Source organism: Ursus maritimus, unplaced genomic scaffold, assembly GCF_017311325.1.
Source record: "Ursus maritimus isolate PB19 unplaced genomic scaffold, ASM1731132v1 scaffold_3, whole genome shotgun sequence".
In the NCBI taxonomy this organism is placed as follows: Eukaryota; Metazoa; Chordata; class Mammalia; order Carnivora; family Ursidae; genus Ursus; species Ursus maritimus.
In genome coordinates, this window is record NW_024425563.1 from 41,103,905 (window position 1) to 41,124,320 (window position 20,416).

The 20,416-nt window shown below is 44.0% G+C and overlaps 1 long non-coding RNA gene across 4 annotated transcripts; it reads left to right on the forward strand.

Moving 5' to 3' along the window:
- Positions 1-2: 2 nt before the first annotated feature.
- Positions 3-18,820, forward strand: LOC103658973. 4 transcript variants are annotated; one of them, XR_567360.2, is made up of 5 exons: positions 3-686; positions 12,734-12,789; positions 13,581-13,765; positions 18,053-18,145; positions 18,555-18,820. It is a non-coding gene; the product is annotated as an uncharacterized LOC103658973 (long non-coding RNA). The 4 variants fall into 4 exon arrangements; XR_005838534.1 differs by having other exon boundaries at positions 18,053-18,820; XR_005838535.1 differs by lacking the exon at positions 13,581-13,765.
- Positions 18,821-20,416: the final 1,596 nt, after the last annotated feature.

A 20,416-nucleotide genomic window follows, 5' to 3' on the forward strand; every position in this document is an offset into this window, starting at 1 on the left:
CCTGCTTCTTTCTCTCCCACTCTCCCTGCTTGTGTTTCATCTCTCGCTGGCTGTCTCTTTGTCAAATAAATAAATAAAATCTTAAAAAAAAAATAACAGGAAGCTCAGGATTATTTTCCAAACAGTTTGAGTAAGTATAACAATATGTTCAACAAATGAATCCTAACCATATTCTGACAAACAATTGCTAGGATTGCGGTCTGATTGAACTAGTTTAACTTTCTTTCCCATTGTTTGGACACTTGCAGACACACTCAGAGATCACCCTGGACTTCCCAGGTAATGTATTCGCTGTGAGTGTCAAGATCGTTTTTATAATTGGATGTCATCTTTTGTAATAGTCCATGTTCCTAGCTGCAAAGCAACCAGATTTCATTATATGCATTTAAGCAGAAGGATTTATTGAAGGATATGAGGAAACTCACAGAATTGGGGGGAGGGCTAGAGGAAAGGGAGGGAAACTCAGTTTCTGGAAGCAATACCCAAACCCTGCAGAGAGAATGGCCTGACGAGGAGACCACTAACTCTACCTCTGCCGAGCACCTGAGATTCGCTTCTACTGCACCAACTTCTTCCTCCTGTTTTGAAGCCATTTCTGTAACAGGATCTTCTGGAAAGAAGTCTTTTCCAAGTGTCCCTGATTGGAGGACGCCTGTGTTACATGCTGTGTTCTAGCTGCAAGGGAGGTGAGTAACTTCAGCTCTAACTTCTACACTGGGAGAAACAGATATGTCAGCTAATAAAGGGAGGTCTTTTAAAAGTTGATGGGCTGGCAAGAATATGACAGATGTCAGCTGCAGGCCTGGAGTGCGCCTTTCCTACTACTGCGCTATGCTTTCTTCAATGTCTGGGCCTCTAAAATGACAGAATTCATGTTTGACAAATATAATGTGATGAACAAGGCTGACAAGTATTTTCAGTCAAATTCTTACCAAAGCTTTGTATAAGATTTCTTACAATCAACACATGTTCATTATTTGAGGAAAATATTAACGAAAACATGGAATCTCTAAGGGCAGAAATGAGATCTTGGAACATTTAATAGTGTTTGCTAATCAATGAATAAATGTTGTCATGTAAAGTACTCTTTTTTCTTAATGACAACACCAAAGCCTATTGGAACCCAAATTGTTGGATTGTGCTTCTAGCTCCTCATTTTCACACCCCCTAATGGTGTCTACCTTCTCGCTCAAGAATATAGTTTATTTGTTACTGTGGCAGCTTTGTTTCCCAACAGGAACAATGGGACCCGTGATTCTTCTTCTTTTTTTTTTTTTTATTATATTATGTTAGTCACCATACAGTACATCCCCGGTTTCCGATGTAAGGCTCGATGATTCATTAGTTGTGTATAACACCCAGTGCACCATGCAATACGTGCCCTCCTTACTACCCATCACCAGCCTATCCCATTCCCCCACTCCCCTCCCCTCTGAGGCCCTCAGTTTGTTTCTCATAGTCCATAGTCTCTCATGTTTCATTCCCCCTTCTGATTACCCCCCCTTTCTTTATCCCTTTCTTCCCCTACCGATCATCCTAGTTCTTAGGTTCCATAGATGAGAGAAATCTTATGATAGTTGTCTTTCTCTGCTTGACTTATTTCACTTAGCATTATCTCCTCCAGTGCCATCCATGTTGTAGCAAATGTTGAGAACTCATTCTTTCTGATAGCTGAGTAATATTCCATTGTATATATGGACCACAACTTCTTAATCCAGTCATCTGTTGAAGGGCATCTCGGCTCCTTCCACGATTTAGCTATTGTGGATATTGCTGCTATGAACATTGGGGTGCATATGGCCCTTCTCTTCACTACGTCTGTATCTTTGGGGTAAACACCCAGTAGTGCAATGACTGGATCATAGGGGAGCTCAATTTTTAACTTTTTAAGGGACCTCCACACTGTTTTCCAGAGTGGCTGTACCAACTTGCATTCCCACCAACAATGTAGGAGGGATCCGCTTTCTCCACATCCTCTCCAACAATTGTTGTTTCTTGCCTTGTCTATTTTTGCCATTCTAACTGGCGTAAGGTGGTATCTCAGTGTGGTTTTGATTTGAATTTCCTTGATGGCTAATGATTTTGAACATTTTTTCATGTGTCTGTTAGCCATTTGTATGTCTTCATTGGAAAAGTGTCTGTTCATATCTTCTGCCCATTTTTTGATTTGTTTATTTGTTTCTCGTGTATTGAGTTTGAGAAGTTCTTTGTAGATCTTGGATACCAGTCCTTTATCTGTAGTGTCATTTGCAAATATATTCTCCCATTCCGTGGGCTGCCTCTTAGTTTTTCTGACTGTTTCCTTGGCTGTGCAGAAACTATTAATCTTGATGAAGTCCCATAAATTCATTTTATCTTTTGTTTCTCTTGCCTTTGGGGATGTGTCATGAAAAAGGTTGCTTTGGCCAATGTCGTAGAGGTTGCTGCCTATGTTCTCCTCTAGGATTTTGATGGATTCCTGTCTCACATCGAGGTCTTTCATCCATTTGGAGTTTATTTTTGTGTATGGTGTGAGATAGTGGGACCCGTGATTCTGACAAAGGATCATGGTAATTGTTTTTGGGCACTAGAAGCAAGCTGATAGATGATGCTCAAATATTAAAATGGCCATTTTGGTGGTTGTGAGGACAAGAGAATATTTCAAGTCAGGACTCGTCCAGAAAAGTATGATATGGCCATGGTACAATGGGTATAGCATTCACTTCAAGGAGAATTTTTACAAGCATTAGTTCATTCATTCATGCAGTCAATGTTCTATTTTAACAAACACTTCTTGAGCGCCTACTATAGGCCAGACACTGAACTAGGCCCCTACGTTATGTTCCACAAAGACTTTGCAGTTCAATAGCATGAGAGGTAGGTAAGCAAAACAATGCAATTAAAGTTAGAAGTTTTAGGACAGAAATCTACAAGTGTGCTTAACCACACACTGTATTATGATTACAAAACAAAAAGTAAATATAACTCTTCCTTTCTTAAGCACAGAGTAACGACAACGAAGTCATATATTAGTATCTTGTCCCCAGTACAGTGCAGATCTCTGTTGAGAGTGTTTTGAAATCTGCTACATTTGCTCTCCTGTTTAAAGATTTAATTTCACTTTGCAAGCAGTAAAACATCAATATGCACATAAAGCCCACGAGATAGAAGATTTCACATAAATACAAAGGGAAGTAACATGACAACATTAGCTTGTGTACAGAACAGACTTAAAATGAGAATCTCTTACCTCATTTCTTTTCTCATTCTCTCTCAAGCACATCTAATTGTTTGAACGAATTTCAAAACAAAACCACTTATACTCTAAAATCTTCTGTGAAATCTTTAAGACCCCTCTTCAGAATGCCTCCTGAATTTCATTCCTTTCCCAAGGGAAGCAGGCATCACTTTATTTGATGGTACATTATTTATTCATTTATTTATTTGTGTCTGTCTCCTGCCCTGCACTGTGCATTCTTTTCTCTCCTTGGCACCTAGGATGCAGAAGATGAGCAATCATCTCAGAATGAATGCATAGATAATGGAACAAATGAATGCACCCCTTATCAACCAGCAAAGCATGAAAAGCAGTTTCCCAGTAGGCCTGCATGTTTAGAAATTAGGCCGCCTTGGTTGGAATCTGCCTCTGCTACTTGTTGGCTTCTGGAATTTGAGCAACTCCTATCATCTTTCTTGGCCTCAGTAGTTACATCTGTAAGATGGACATAATTAACAGAACACATCTCACACTCTTGCTGTGAGAATGAAGTGGGACAATATGTGTAAAAATACAGCACATACTCTGGAACACTGCCAGACCCATGGCCGATCCTAAGCGGTGGAAAGAGCCATCCCGATTGGTAGCTTTCCTCCAGTAGGCACCCTTGCATGTCAGGACACTGAACCTTCTGAGTGGAACAAATTTTATATCCGGCTCTTGACTGCTACTTCCTTTGCCTCATATTCCTTCATAATATAGAATCCACACCTCTGCCTGTCCCAAATCTGAGTGCATTGTTGACCTTTGAGGAGGTAGCATTTTTTCTTACTGCTGTAGCTCAAAATTCTTCTTTCTCTGACTCTTACTGCCTTGGAAGGGCATGTAATAAAAAAATGCCCCCAGCTTAATTTGAAAGCCCAGCTTCCTAATTCATCCTGAAACATAGAAATCTGATAAGCTGGCTTCATTAAATTAAGAGCCCAATGTCACTACACCACAAAGTTTGGGGAGTAGAGAAAGCATGCGCTGGTCAGGTGGGCGGTGAGGAATGGCAGAATATGCCCCCACCCGCTACCCCAAACACAAGCACACATGCTGTCTTAAAACAGCCCGAATTATTTTTTCTGTTTCTTCTCAACTAGATGCTCCTTCTGAAATTGGACCAAGTGGAAAAACACAAAGCCCTTCAGATTTGTCCAATTTTGTAACATTAAATTGGGATGAAGCGTGTGATGGGGGTGGGGGTAGTTTCATAATATAGTAAGTGGAACCTTTTAGCTTCAGTAAGTGAGTCTGACTCAGGAATGTAGGCGATTGTATCTCAAAAAAAATCAATATTAAGATGCACAATTGCTCCCCTGGTATCGAAAGAATTAGTTGATCTACATGCTAAATGACAAGCCTCTTGATAACAGGGATTATGCGACCTGCCTTTCCAGCCAGGGCTGCTGGGGACTGTCCCTTAGGTCCCTAAGGCAGAGATAATCTAATTACAACAACAAAGACCAGGTCCATTTGAGGAGAAGGCCACTGTGGGGGTGGGTGGGGGGTCGGAAGGTGATGGTGGGTGTGCGGGACCGTGTTGGGTCTTGCGTTAGCAGGGAGGGGCTCATCCAGAACAAAAGCATCTAGGTGGGGAATTGCTGGGGAGTGAGGCCCGGAGGGGAGGGAGTGACTGCAGAAAGGGTGGACAGAGGTCACCTCTAAAACATGACTTAATCTCCACTTTGGCTCCACAAACACTGCCACGCTGGCTCCCAGACTCCGGCCAGACTTGACGGAACGAGCGAGCAAGGCTCCAGACATTCAGACACTCAGAGGCCCTCTAGCCAGTCACAGGAGAGAGAGAAGGGCCTGGGAAACACACGTGGGGCTCTGTGACCCCAGTCCTCTCCCTCCTCTGTGAATCTCCCGCCACCTCCAGGACAATAGGTTCCAAGAACGAGGACCTGATGGCACATCCACCTGACCATGGCAAGAGAGAAAAATAAGGCCGTGTGCTGCACTTTTCAGGGAAATAAGCCTCTTTCAGAGGACTGTCCTCTCTCTTGAGTTTATGTCCTGCTCATGTCTCTTGTGGCAAACAGTCCCTTTTAAAAAGTTTTGACTTTTTGAGATGACGGTGATAGTAGCTAGGAGGGTTTTTTGCTTTGGCTTTTGTCTGTGTTCAGTGCTCTTACCTGGGATGATAAGAAGTTTCCATGGGTTCCAAAAATGTTTGTCTCAGACATTTTGTCATTTGAAAAACAAAAATCTATGAGACTCTCTTTTTAGACTTCTTAGCAAAGGTTTGTTGAAATTTTACCCTCATAGTTTATTTTATGGAGAAAAATTGACCCAAATAATCTTTGTTCCTAGTTTCTATATCCACCATATCTTATCGCTCCCAAGGTGAAAAGGTGTCTTCAGTACCCCGGAATTCTAAGGCAATGAGACATTCATTAGGTCAGTAGTTTTCCCATCTTTAAAAGCAGAAGGGCCTTTTTTATGTCATCAGGTGACTCAGAACTTCAGTGTGTCCCACGGTGTAGACTAAAGCACAGGAGCTCTGACTCTGGGGCAAGGTGGGCTCACAGTCCTTCCTTCTAGGCCTCCTCTTCAAAGTGCCCTGCCCCACCACCTGAGGGGAGCCTGAGTCCCTCACGTGTCCCTGAGCCGTGGGTGTGGGTGTGTGCAGAGAAACCCTCCGTCAGCTTGCCCGTTTCTGGCCCAGTGCAAGAGGCCTTCCTTTTCTCTCCCTGGCTTTTCATGATATGGAGGGGATGAACTGACCCATCAATTATAAATAAGCTTAAAAAAAAAAAAAAAGATTTCGAACCCTAAAAAGCTGAGTGTACATGGGGCAAACTTTCCCAAGCCTGGGGCAGTGGAGATGCTGGGTGACTTAGTATGATTTGGTTGAGGGGACCTTCCTACTTATCTAGGGGAGCATAGGTTGTGGCCAGGAAAATAGCCCAAAGGTTCTGTCCATACTGTCACTCAAAGTGGGAAATGAAGGAATATTGCTGGGGCAGGTGGTGGGTGATGGAGAGGAAGGGGCTTCGATTATCTACCAGCCAGTTCTGTTAGCAAACACTGATGGTATAACCTGAAAAGAAATTAGAAAAATACGTGAGGAGGCCTTAAATAATGGTAAAAGATTCTAAATATTTATTTTATTGCCCCCAAGCTCTCATACAAATCCCTGAGTTTCTCAGAGATGGCCACTGTATAAATAATACATCAATTTAGTATTATTTTTATTCCAAATAATATGGTGGTAATTGTTGTGTTTTCTTTTTTGGTAAGAAAAACTTGTGGGTTTGTGTTAAGGGGAAGAAGTTATGAACACTTTTGGATAAAAACTAAAGCAAAAAGTTTTAGGAATATTATCTATATCTGACTTCCTTGCTAAGTTCCGAGGACTAAATCTAGAAGAAATGACAGTTAACATCTGCTTAGCTTGAGTAAAGACTATACTTGGGAGGCTTAAAAATCTCTTTCTTTGACTTATTGAAATGCCAAGAATTTATATCAAACTGATTTGCTTAGGCATGCACTTGAGTTTGGTTTTTAGAAAATGCTGCTTTTGTCTGAATGTCACTATGATTGAGTTTTGAAGGAGGTTGTGCCTGATGAACGAGAAGGAAAGAATCAAAGGAGAGGGAGTCCCCAAGTCCCACTTGTTGTCTAACTGTAATAAAATATACACGTACATTTAAAACTTTAAACTATATTCGCTATTCACCTTGATTTTACTGTCAATTATTGAAAACTGATTGTGTCTCCACTATTCTTAGGTAGCTAGTTGGGGAGAAAAGACTAGCACATAGGAACTCACCCAGATCAAGACTGTGATTTATGTTTGGGTGGTCTGTCGCAACACAGTTGATATCTGTGTGGGCTGTGGTAGTCAAGAAGGCTCTGCAGAGAAATGGGTGTTGTGATTTGATTTGATGAATGGAGAGAATCAAGGACAGGAAAACACAAAAGAAGAGAGCAGGAGTAAGAAAGACAGATGTGGTTCAGTGGGAAGGTTGAGCCGGACTCTGACCCCAGCAGAGGACCTTGTTTGGGAGAGAGGAAAAATGAGGTTAGATGAGTAAAGTGGGGCCAGATTATGATGGGTCTTCACATGCAAGTCAGTGGCTAGTGGTATTTCTCCACTCCTTTGTCCAAGAAGGACATCTCTTATCACTCATGGCACTCTACATCCTCCTCCATATCGGTCTCCAGGCAGCTACTGACAGTTGATCAGCTTTGGTCTTCAAGAAGAAATCCATTTTCTGTTCCCATCCCAGGCCTCTATCTTCAGACTTGATATTGGAAATGGGAAGTTACTGAGTGAAGAATAGATGAATAAAGAAGACATGAGTCCCCAAACTCTGGTTACCATTGATTTCAACCTTTCTTAACCTAATTATGTTTTCAGCTGGAGCTAGGCATGATGGGGAGAACGCTGGTCTAGAAATCCAGGTCAGCCACTAACTTCTCCAGTCTGTGCCTCATTTTCCTCATCTGTAAAATGAGAGGTTTGGAATGGGTAATGGGATAAGGTCTCCTGACACTGACTTTTTAGACTCCTACAGATGCCAACAGGAAGGAAGCCCACCAAGCCTTGTTTGGGCCTCCTCTGGGGAGGAGCTGAATGGCAGTACAAACCAGGCCAGCCATGGAGGGGAAGAGGGAGCTGAGGTTCTGGCTAACCCACCCACTAAATGAATAGCTTCTGGATAACTGAGAGTCACTGTCATTAGACACTATTTGTGTTAGATGATCCATATGGTATAGAACGTGGCTTAGGCGCCTTGAGGTCTCTCAGTAGGAAGCCAATGAAAGGCCACATCTGGAAACGGATTTCTCTAAGGATCAAGCCTGGTGGAAAAAGTTTGTATATCATTGTTTGCTTCCCTCTGGAGCACCATGGCTGGTCCTCAGCTTCATGCGGCCAGTTTGGCAGATGTCCCTATCCAAAGGGACTTCACAACAAAGAAGCCTTTCTCGCTAATGATGACCTCTGCTTCTCTGGTCACCAGCTTCTTTGGCCTCTGAGGGATGCATTTGGTAGACAGGAGACACGGCAGGACACGGTCACAGCTCCATTCAAGAGGGCAGGAAAATGTGCCCCTCCTTTGGGCACAGAACGGCATGCCCTGTAGCCATGGAGCAGGTTTGAGGTCATTACCCCATTTGCCATCTCAGTATCAAAAGATCAGTTCTGGGGAGCCTGCTTGCCAGTGGCTCGGGTTACACTTCCAGAATGCAGATAAGGCTGAGAGGCTTGGAGCCATGGTATTTGAATGTCTAGCTAGGCATTTTGCAGGCCTGGATTGGCTTAATTTATTAATTTGTTAGTATTCAGGCAGGAGCACAGCAAGATTCTGTGCTACTTCTTGAAATGTGCCTTTTTGCAAGCTCCCTACATGCCCATTCAGGGGCTAAGTCTTCAAGGCCCTGTCTGAAGAATTCAACAAGACAGGAATATTAGCTGTCTTTCAATTGGCTGATATTTAAAAAGACTCTTTGACTTGATGCTTAATAAAATAAACATTCTTTGTTTACTTTCACTTTTAAAATTTATCTTGGAAGCACGTGGCTTGAGACAATAATGGGGAAAACCATGTATTCCTTACTGACATTTTGCATTTTAGGTCTGGGATGCCCAGGGGTCCCTGGCCAGAGATGAGGAGCATGATTTAAAAGGAGCCGGCCTTATTTCTCTCCTTCTCTTGAGCTGGGTTTTGTTGCATCCACTCATCCATCCATTAATCCACTTGTCTTTCCTTATTGTCCACCTGTCTGTCAATCCATCCATCCATTCATGTATCTATCCATCCATTTACTCATTCAGTTGTTTAACAAACATTGCCAGAGGGCCTCCTCTGTGCTCAGCGCTGAGTTTACCAAGGAGAACACAACAGGCCCAACCTCCACCTCCATGTCCACAAGTGCTGGGTTGGAGAGGGCCCATGTCTCGGGGGGAGGCTTGTTGGTGGACACTCTTGAAGGTGCTGGGTTGCAGGCAGCTGGTTCCCCGTAGGCAGGATCGACTCTGCCTGCATGCACACTGCTTGCTGCACAGAGTCTCTGATCTTTTAAAAACCAAGGAAAGCTTTCTTGTGGCCACGTAGCCTTTGACTCTGTCTTCAGGAATTGTATATCTAAGTTGGGGCAGAGAAGAATGAACACTGTTGGAGTCGTGTTGACCCTGCTGTCTTCCAGTGTGGTGGAGAGAGGCATGGGTTGGGAGCTGTCCAGCTGGGCACTCACTCTGACCTGCCCAAGCCCAAGATTCTCCTTCCTTCCCTCACTTGCAGATGGTAATATTTACTCTTCCGTGTCCTTGTAAGGATTGCAGGAGATGAAGTGCACCAAGTACTTAGCACAGGGCCTGGCATCTTATAAGCCCCCAACAAACAGGAGCTTTCATTCTTATTTAACCAAAAAGTGAGTTGGGACAGAGCTCTTTTTCTTCCATGAGGGTTGCTAGTGGCTGTCAGTAACTAAGATTTGGACTTTAAGCATTTTACATTTCCTGGCAAAAATGGGTTTCCTTACCATGCTTTCACATAATAACAAGCAATCAAGGCAGGGTTTTAAGCAAAGTAATGATTATCTTTCATATAATAACTTACAGATAGGACCCAATTATTCCGTAATGGGCATTGGCACTCTGTGTGTGTGTGTGTGTGTGTGTTTCTGGGTATAAATATGGCTCACGGTGATGGGTAGTAAGGAGGGCACGTATTGCATGGTGCACTGGGTGTTATACACAACTAATGAATCATCGAGCCTTACATCGGAAACCGGGGATGTACTGTATGGTGACTAACATAATATAATAAAAAATCATTATAAAAAAATAAACAAACAAACAAATAAATAAATAAATATGGCTCAGTTCCCCCTAAAATTTTACCTAAAATAGCACCGAATTGCATCTGAATAGTTGAAAGTAGTATAGGTTCTGAGCACAAGAAGGGGGGAAAGATAAGGAAGGAGTAGAGGAGTTTTCTTTCCTTGTAGACCCATGAACTACACAGCTCTGAAAGAGAACAGGAAGGGGTGCCTGGAATCAGAGGAGACCCAGTGGTCTGTGTCTGCCATGCAGAAAAGACACAGGTGTGGCCTGCTTCGGGCAGAGAGGTCTATGCTGTTCCAGGGTCTAGTTTTTGTTCCTGCAGGGATGTAGCATTTCCCCTGAGAGGTAGACACTCCACCCCACAGCACAGATGTCAGCATGCGGACCCTCCTCCCCACCTGCACAAATGTCAGGGGCCATACGAGATGGCCTTCATTTTGTGAGAAGCCCCAAGGCCCCCAGAGGTAGAGAGGCCAGAAAGAGGCTGCATGTGGCTCCCCACGGGTCCCCAGCTGGGCAGCCAGCCCTGAGCCAGCCTTCTCCCACCACTTCAGCAGTGGCCTCCTTGACCTGCTTCTTTTTCCTTTTTTCCTTGCTTTCCTCCTAGTCCTCAAAACCCTTGAGAGTACTTAGAGTTTTACTCTGGGTGCTTCCTGCAGTGTGACTCTATTAGTTTCCCATTGTTACCGTAACAAATTACTACCAAGTGTGTGAATTAAAACAACATGCATATATTATATAGTTTCCATGGGTCAAGAATCTGGGCATGGCTTAGTTGGACCTTCTGCTTTGGGTCTCACAACCCTGCAATCAAGGTGTTAACTGAGCTATATTCTCATCTGAAGCTTGACTAGGAAAGAATCCACTTCCAGGCTCATTCAGGCTGTTGGGTAGAATTCATTTCCTTGCAATTGTAGGACTGAGGGACCTGACTTCTTGCTGGCTGTCAGAGGGAGGCCATTCTCAACTCTTAGAGGCTGCTTGCAATCCCTCCACATGGTCACTGACTTCATCAAGCCAGCAAGGAGAATCTCCAGCCAGTAGAGTCCATTAGTAAGACAGTCTTTCATAATATAACATAGTCATGGGAGTGACAGCCATCACCGTTGCCATATTCTGTTGGTTAGAAGCAAGTCACAGGTCCTGCCTGGACTCAAAGGGAGAGAATTACATAGGTATGAACACTAGGGGTTGAAGGTCATGGAAGCCGCCTTACAGTCTGTCCACCACGGTGGACTCCATATTTTTTCATTTTTCAGAAGGTGTTTCAATGGCAAAGAACAGTTGTAAGGTCTCAGCCGCTGCCTCAAACCTAGTCCTTTCTAGATGGACTCTTCACCTATTCCTGGCTTCTCTTCTGCAGGACCTGGTCCTCAGCCTCACTTCTCATACCTTGTCCTCCATAGACAGCCTCAGCCACCCTTCCAGCACCATCGTCCTTCTGGTCACCTGCACACAAGACCTCTGACATAACCTTCAGTTCTCCCTTTCTCCCTCAGTCCTGCAGTTACCTCCAAGCCTTGTCACTATCAGTTCCTAATTATTTCTCCAATAAATCTGCTCTCCTTTCTTTTCTGAACTCAGCTTAGTCTAACTGTTCTTTCGTTGGAACTAGTACAGTAACCCCCAGCCAACTTCTCCGCCTTACTGTCACCCCCTCAAATGCTTTCTCATGTCCCCACCACCATCTCCCTCCCACATTCTTCCTTCTAGCAAATCCAAAACAATGTTTTCCTACTACACCAGGTGTGGCTCACCCTCCCCTGTTTCTCCATAATGCTCTTCTCCTACCCAATCCCTGCCATTTTACCTGTGACGTAAACTACTCATCCTTCAAAACCTAGCCAGGATCCAGCAAGCTTTTCCTGGCTACAAACAGAATAATTTACTCCCCTAACTCCATCTTTTGATTTAATATTTAAAAATAAGTTTGTTTTTGTTTTTATTGTGCTTTTGTTTTATATTCGCATACCTAAATGTACCACGCCTTGCATTTTTGACACGTTGACTGCTCTCTGCTATGATGCTTGAGGAAAGCAAGTGTCACTGATTTGTCCTCATCTTCATAGCATCAAGCACAGCAACCTGATGTATAGGAATCAATAAGTATTATTGAGCGGAACTGGTACTTTCAAAATTATTTGGCCAGCTTGGGAAATTTGTCAAATCCCACATAATATAATTACTTTTAAATTTGGTTTTAGACTTTTAACCTTCAGCATTTTAGAATTCAGTTACCTATTTAATGCAGTGTTTTTTCTACCTCCTCTCCCCTAATCTTTCCTCAGCTAGTTTTCAATGATCAATTATGATTTTAATTATTATTATGCTATATTATCAATTCAATGTTATATAATTAATTATTATATTATATATTATTAATTATTATTTTTAATTATTATGCATGCTCAATAGAGCTCAACAGGGATGAACAAACTAGCTCCATGTTTTTCAGTCAGGAGCTTTTATTGTTTCTCTTTCCAAGCACTGTCTCAATCCTGTGTCCACAGAAAGCATTCCACAATAAAGAACACACTTTTCAAAAAGGCGATCTGCTCAAAAAGCAAGCATTCAGAGATGTCCAAGTCCTGACATTTTTCTTCCCTTCTCCAAACAAGTGGGTCCCCCCAGAAAGAAAGTGTCTTTGCCTCATTGGCTCTCCATGATATCATCAACACTTGCTTTCCTTGCAGCGGCGTGGCATGGTGGCCCAGGAGCACCGTCTCCACAGGAACTGCCTGGCTCCAGGGTAAGGACTGGCACCCAGGAGGGTGGGGAGGGCACACCCCGAGGCATTGTGCGTGGCAGTCTGGCTCAGCATGGATTCTGGAGCCCAACTACTCACTTCAAGTCCTAGCTCCATTATTTACACTCACGTGACCATGAGCAAGGTATTCAGCCCCACCGTGCCTCTGTTAACTCATCTGTAAGATGGGGCTAATACTAACCAGCTTCATATGGTCATTGTGAGAGTGTAATAAAATGATCACGATGCACATAAAACACTTAGAAGGGAGTGCTTCACATCCCAACATTATAAGCATTCAACAAACATTTGCTACTATCATTACTTCAGAACTTAATTTCCACTTTTTTGAAGGGAGCATCAAATGGAATTGGCTCTCCTCAGTTTCAGGATGTGAATTTTTAGAAAGGGATCAAGATGAGAAAAAGAATCAGCTGGTTTAATATGACTTTTTCTAGAGAAAAATGTTGCTAATTCTGCCCTATTTTTCTGTGTCTTTCATCTGCATCATTTTTCTTTTCTAACAAAATGGGCAGTCTATTCTGCTTCTGCTATTTCTTTTTAAAAAACCACTCTCCCAGAATCCTAAATGTTTTTCTGAATTAAAAGATCCTTTCTACCTTCTAATATTGGATTATCTCTTGATTTAGATTAGGCTCTTCAAGCATAGACTAAATCTTTCCATCAGATCCTTCCGTCTGCTGTAGAGGTTTGGTGTTTCTTTCGAACTTTTTCATTCCTGGAAAGTGTTAGGGAGGTCTTGATTGGTTGATTTGGGTTTCTCCTTCCACAAGGTCCCTTGTAGGGGAAGCTGTGGGAAGAGGTCAGGGTTGTGGAGATGTGTTTGCATCTGAGCTGAGGTGTCGGGACGAGGACACTCGGACAGTGTGCTGTGTGGCAGGAGGAGGCTTGGAAGAAGACGAAAGGACACACCAGAAAAGAGTCCCTTAGAGACGGAGCCACAGAGCAGCGCTGAGAGGTGCGTGATTGAGTGCGTCGGGCCATTTCAGACACTCTCCACTCACCTCCCATTCCCAGGAGGAAGCAGCTGGGGGAAGGGGCCTAATTCTCATGGAGGACCTGATCCACCAACCTTGTGCCTGCTGCAGGACAGGGCACACTTATTGACTTCATCTCCCTCCTCAACCCTGCAAAATTCATGGTATTCTCCCTACTTCACAGATGAGGAAGTTGTGACTTTTCAAAAATTGCACTGCTACTAAGGTCCAGAAATGGGTTCAAACACAGGTCAGACAGCAGAGTCTGTATTCCTGTATGATGGACTTCTTGTAGCTGAAATAAAAGGTTTAAAGATCACGTACAGTTTGATGCAGGAGACACTCAAGCGTGGGAACATGTACATATGGTGATTCTCTTTCTGGAAGTCTTGGGACTGTCACTCTCACAGCGCACCAAGATAATTTCCTGAGTACTTGGTAGTTGTTAAAGGAGTTTAAAAAGATCTGTTAGACAACTTTTCCAAGGAAATGCCGATCAACTAAAATGATTCGAGATAAGGGTAAGCAGATGTCAAAATAGACCACCAAAGAGCCGAGAAGCCTGAGGAAATCTGGAAGGATTCTGACAAGTATGAGAAGGGGCAGGGGGACAGATTCAGATTGAGGAAGCCACAGGCTGTACCAACACCTGTCACAGAGGTATAATTGTTTATCGTCTGATCCTTTCATTTAAAGTCAGACACTCTCAAGACGTTGTATGGAAAACAACTGCTCTGCGAAAAAGAGAGAGAGAGAATATTCTTCGGTAGGTTTTCTTTATTCTTCACTTTCAGATAGTGAAAGGAAGAAATGGGGGGACAGGCTAACTTCACCCCTCATGGTGTGTGTTGCTTGATCCAGAAGCATGGGCCTAAGTGATGACGTGGAAGAGGTTGTGTGGAAATATCCCCCCCTGCATGAGCCGCACATGGATCACACAGCGGCTTCTGGGGTGAAGGGAGCATCAAGGGCCCCTCCGTTGTCAGCAGAGAACAGGAAGCCTGGAAGCTCAGAATTTCCAGGCAAATCTCTCACTCTTATATTTTAAAAAGCCTATTACATTGGTTTTAGCAACTGGCTAAGTTTAGATGATCTCTATTTTATGTGGCAGCTTTGAATCATGCATATATTTCTATTTATAATGGAGTCTATTTTTAGAATGACCAAAATGACCAAAGACACTGTGTGTCCATCATGACCAAGAAGCTAAAAGCTTATAGAAGTGTTGATATTCCTGCTCTCAAACTCACGACTGAGTTACTTAGCTGCTTTATTCAGGGCTCTTAGCAAAATGAAAGGGTGTTAAAAAGAATCCATCAATAAGTCCCAGGACAAAGTTTTATCAGCAAACACAATTTTGAAGTACCAACTGTCCACAAATCAGATGACAATCATAAGTTAAACTTCGATGGGATTTTTAAAGGATGTGTCAACAGAGACACAATCTATGCTGTAACCAACTTTAGTCAATTAATGACCTTGTACTACATTCATTCATTCAACATGTATTTGTTGCAATATTTTAAAATATTTAAAAATTTAAAAGTCCTCATAATACCTTCTCCCAAATTACATAAGCACTGGGACACAGCATAAATTGTTGCATTGAATTTTAAATAGATTTTCAGTGTAATTTATTGGAAAACTGGGATAACTTCATGGCCAATGTTTTGTCACCATATTACCAGCACCTAACACATATTGGGAATTCAATAAATGTGTTAAATTAAATTGAGTCTTTTTCAATTTAAGCAGTATTCATTGTGTGCTTAAATTTATGTGCACAGGCCTGCAAATACAGCCAGGAATTAATCACTTCTAAACTTTGTGTCAATGTCTTAAAAAGCTGCATTTAATTTCCAATTAAGAATATGAGAGAAAGGAAACAATTTGACTAATGAGACAGGGAATCACAGCTTTTCTTTGGTTGACCAATGGATTGTGACTTTGATTGAATTGTCTCCGCTGAATTAGTCTGTGACCTGCACAGACCAGAGACTTACTGTCCTGGAGGACTGGCTGGTGTGGAAAGAATTAATAGGGAGAACATAAAATATCTGACCTCAAACACATTTTTAAAATATGATGGTGTTGATAGTCCTTTTTGTTAACTTTTGGCCCTGTATCTTCTCTTTATATTTTTTTTATGTTTTGAGGACAGAAATGGCCAAGTGATGATGACTCTTCATCAAAAACTCAGATTTTGCTGGCATTATACATATAGATTGCACTGTGAGCACTTCCATCTGATTCCAAATAACATACATTAAGAGGTTTGTTGTCAAGTTTCCAGAGGGAGGTTGGAGATGAAAGGAAGCTCGTCTGTTTTAATTTGATTGATTAGTGACCTACATTCTAAATGGCCTACCTCTAAAAACGTAGGAAATTACGCCTTCTCAGGTTATATATTACCAAGAAAACAACTATGTTAGAAAGATATGAATAGTTACAAATTAATTAACCATATTAATTGAGTTGTTACTGTGTTCAGCCCGTTACTGAGCATTTTATACATTAAATCCTCACAACCACCTTCTCAGGCAGACGTTGTTCTGGTTATCTATTGCTGTTTAACCAATTACCCCAAATTCAGTGCCTTCAAAGAACTCCCCTGCCCCTCACTTTTTGTTGTTTTCTTTAAGGCCACTTCAAATGAGTTTTCATTGACCCACAACTGCAAAAATCTTGGGTGTGGATACGACGCGCCGTGGGGGAGAAGGAGCTAAAACATACAGACCATTAGTCATGGTGTTGAGCTAGTGGAGAAATGAATGCTGGAAGGACCAGGGAAGGAGGCAGGGAGAAGGGGTCCGGGAAGGCTCCCCTGCAAATGCAGAACCAAATGCTGAAGAAAAAGTGATGTTTGGCTGTAAAAGGGGAACGGGACTCCAGACAGAGAAAGAGAATGTGCAAAGTGACAAGGAAGTAAGGAGCCGAGATTTGGGACTACGCTTGAGAGGTGGTGGAGGCAGAGAGTTCTCAGAATGGACCAGAGTTCAGGGGTGGGGGCACCATTAGCCTCAGTGTCCGTGTCTGTAAAGTGACAATAACACTTGCCTTTTTCATTTGTTTTAAAATGAGAATGAGAGGGGCGCCTGGGTGGCACAGCGGTTAAGCGTCTGCCTTCGGCTCAGGACGTGATCCTGGCGTTACGGGATCGAGCCCCACATCAGGCTCTTCCACTATGAGCCTGCTTCTTCCTCTCCCACTCCCCCTGCTTGTGTTCCCTCTCTCGCTGGCTGTCTCTGTCTCTGTTGAATAAATAAATAAAATCTTAAAATAAAATAAAATAAAATAAAATGAGAATGAGAGATCATGTCTTTGAAGCCCCTGGCATCTAATGAATATAGAAAAAAAAAATGACAGTTTTGTTATCCTGTAAGAGGGGCAGACGATGAATACAGCAAGAATTATGGGGTAAATTAGAGGAAGCCCTCTCTCTGGACTTACTCCTCTAAGTCCGGATCCCATATTTGCAGACTCTGTTCCATTAATAATTCCTGAAAGTAATAATGGAAATCCATTATGAAGTCCACTACAGGAGTTCAAGTGGAAATCATGCATTTGCTCATGATATTCATGCAGGCTCACTCAGCATTTCAAATGGGAGGTTTCCTGCCCTTAAAAGGGAACAGTTTAGGAAACACTGCTGGGGACAGTGTGAGAGGTATCGCGCATGATTTGCATTATGGGAAAATCATTTCTGCTTTTTTGCTCCTTCGCTGAACAGCAGGGCTGCTGTATGCAGAAGTGTGGTGGGGAGGGGAAGGCACGGCCAAAAGGGATATGGGACTGTGGTGGCTGCCACATCCTCAAATGAGGGGAAAATGATGGTAGTAGAATTTTGGGTTGGTTTAGAGTTAGGAATAGACACTAGGAAAAGACATAATGTATCTTTTTTTTTTTTAGTCTGTTTCATTCAGTTAAATCTGTGTGAGTTTTTCTTGATTCTGTAGAAACATCCTGAAACGAATTCCATCTGTCTCTCTTGCTTGCTGGTGTTGGAGAGCATTTTCTATCCTCTCGGGTGTCTGTGGGTGTTTTCATGGTAATGCTGAGAGAGACTGTCTGACTGTGCTAACCAGCTGCCCTTTCACTTCCCAGACTCTTCCTAGCCCCTCCACTCTTCTTGAATCCGTTCACTGAGGGTGATTTCCAGAATAGAGGTGCCATGGAGTCAACCCTGGAGGATGACCACACAGCTCAGAGCTCAAGCCGGAGCTGGCAGAGGCAGCTCCTGATTGTAACCCTCTCCACTTTTGCCGCAGGAAGCCCACAGCTTTGACCCAAGGAGCGAACCACCTATGGCTGCAGCTGTTCCTAGGAGATCCTTATTTGTGCACGGCGTTCGAGACCTTCAGGTGCTTTTGGCCTGCTCCTCTGAGGACTAATCATGGACAGGAGGGGAGGGTGTGCCACGATGGATAGGATAGGTGGCTAAGGGTCAATGGGCCTTTCCGTTCCAGATGTATCTTTGTTTTCCTTGACAGTAAAAGGATAAATGCCCTTCAGGTAAACACTAAAATACTTGCTATCCAATTCATGTTCTTCCAACCTCATGCATAGAAAAAGATATTTCTTCTTTTCTTTCTCTTTCTTGCTTCTTCCCCTACTCCCGTTGTATTCATTCCCCTCCACCTTGTCCTTCTCCCTCTCTCATTCTCTCCTGTTTTGTTATCTGATTTCTCTTCTCTTAAAGAAAAAAAAGATAGCTTTGGTGGAGGACTGAGGAATGTGCTCCCCACCCTGTGTGTCTCCCCCCCGCCACAGTCATTCCTGGCTCCTTGACCTGGACTCCATTCATTTGGGCACCATTTGCAGCTGAGAGAAAACGCGGGGTAATCCTCATGTACTTAACCTTGATCCACCTGTATCAACGGCCCCACTTGTGAAGAGGCCTGAAGAGATCTGACCAGCAGATAGGGCCCCCAGCGGGCTTCAAGTCTGTACAAGCACAGCGCGCTCTAAGTGACTCCTCCCTGCGAATGGAAGCAAAGCCCCGTCACCTTCTGCCCTCCTGAAAACAGTCCAAATCACAACAGGCAAGTGGAATCAGGTAGTTTCAGTTCCTTGTTACGCACCTGTGGCAACAGCCCCTGCACGTTCGCTTGTTGCTTTCACACAGAATTGATGCTTTTCTCACTCAGGGTCGTGTGTAGATTTTGTTCTGACACGGACTCCGCTCTTCCATGTCCGTGGCCACTCAGCTACAAACAAGTGGGGTTGAGGGTAAACCATGCTACTAACCCCCTGAGCTCCCTTCCTGGGGCCCAGCTCAGAGCACAGCCGGCCGTCCCATCCTCCCGGCCTGGTTCTCAAGTTTGTGAAAGTAGCCCTGTCACTTGCCACCACAGGATCACGGGCAGGACACTCTAATCGCTCTGGGCCCCCGCTGGAGTCTCCAGGTCCAGCGCCCGATACCCCAGAACCAGAGAACTGGTGACCAGCTCAGCCCAAGGGAGAGTCAGGGTGGCCAGGAAACCTAGCTGGGCCCCGTCGTCTGCACAAGGCCACCTCGCTCAGGGGCTGCCTGGACGGAGGCTGAGAGGCATCCACAGAGCACGTGGTCAAACGTTGGGCCTGCCCAGGGGGGACCTTTCTCTAAGCAGGGTGCCAAGCATAGCTATGAAAGAGAAACTGCCAACTTCCAGATGACATGGAAGTCTCTTGTTTTTCAAGTCCAGAGCTGGTGCTTTTCAGCAGAAGGTGAGGCCGATGGCAAAAGCAGATCCTGGCTTTAAGGAAAGCCGGGTGGACCTAGAGAAATCAAGCGGAGTGTAACGGGGACACACAGTAGTGGTTCTCAACGAGGTAGACTATGAACAAACTGCTCTTCCTCACGGCTTTTGGAAGGGCTTGGAAGGCAACGTCAAAGTCCCGGCGGAAGAGGAAAAATGTCTCTCCCGCGACCGGGTGGTGGTGGGGGGGTGTCCTTGTGTAAAAAGATCTGGGCAGGCACCTGGGTCACAGCCTGTGGAGCACCGCCGTCAGTTCTGCTGTGGCGCTTGTGTTTGAAAACACAGATTTGTTCCAGTGCAATCGAAATACCAGGGCATAATTTGAGCATAGCAGTTTTGTCCACGAGAAACACTAGGCAAGGCTGAAAACGGCCCCCTGCTGAAATGTGCCGTGTGGGGGTCCACAGTCACGCAGGCACAGGCCTCAGAGCCGGCGCGCTCTGCGTGTGGGAAACACACAGCCACAGCCCAGCCTACAACCGCCTGCCCACTTTTAGAGAATCCTTCCGCCACTTCACTAACTTCGCAAGCTGCAACCCAGCTGAGAGCAGACGGCAAGTCCCCTTCAAAGAAAAGCATCGTATTTATTCTGGTAGTTCTGTATCGCGGCCCCTGTGATGAGTACAGCCCTGCTCTACGCTGAGCTCTGATGCCGTCACAGATAAAGCAGGACCCCAGGGGGGCAGCTCACGAAGTCGTGGATGTAGCTCCAAGTTCAGGAGTCAAAGAACATTCTAACTACACATTTAAAATACCTCTTATCTGAAAACTCGCCCAGCGAGACTTCAGCTTGCCTTAGCGGCAGGGCCTGGCTTTGTGACTCTTCGCTGAGCACCAGGCCGGGCATCACAGAGGCATTTCACAGACGTTATTGCTGATCTTCACGACAACCCC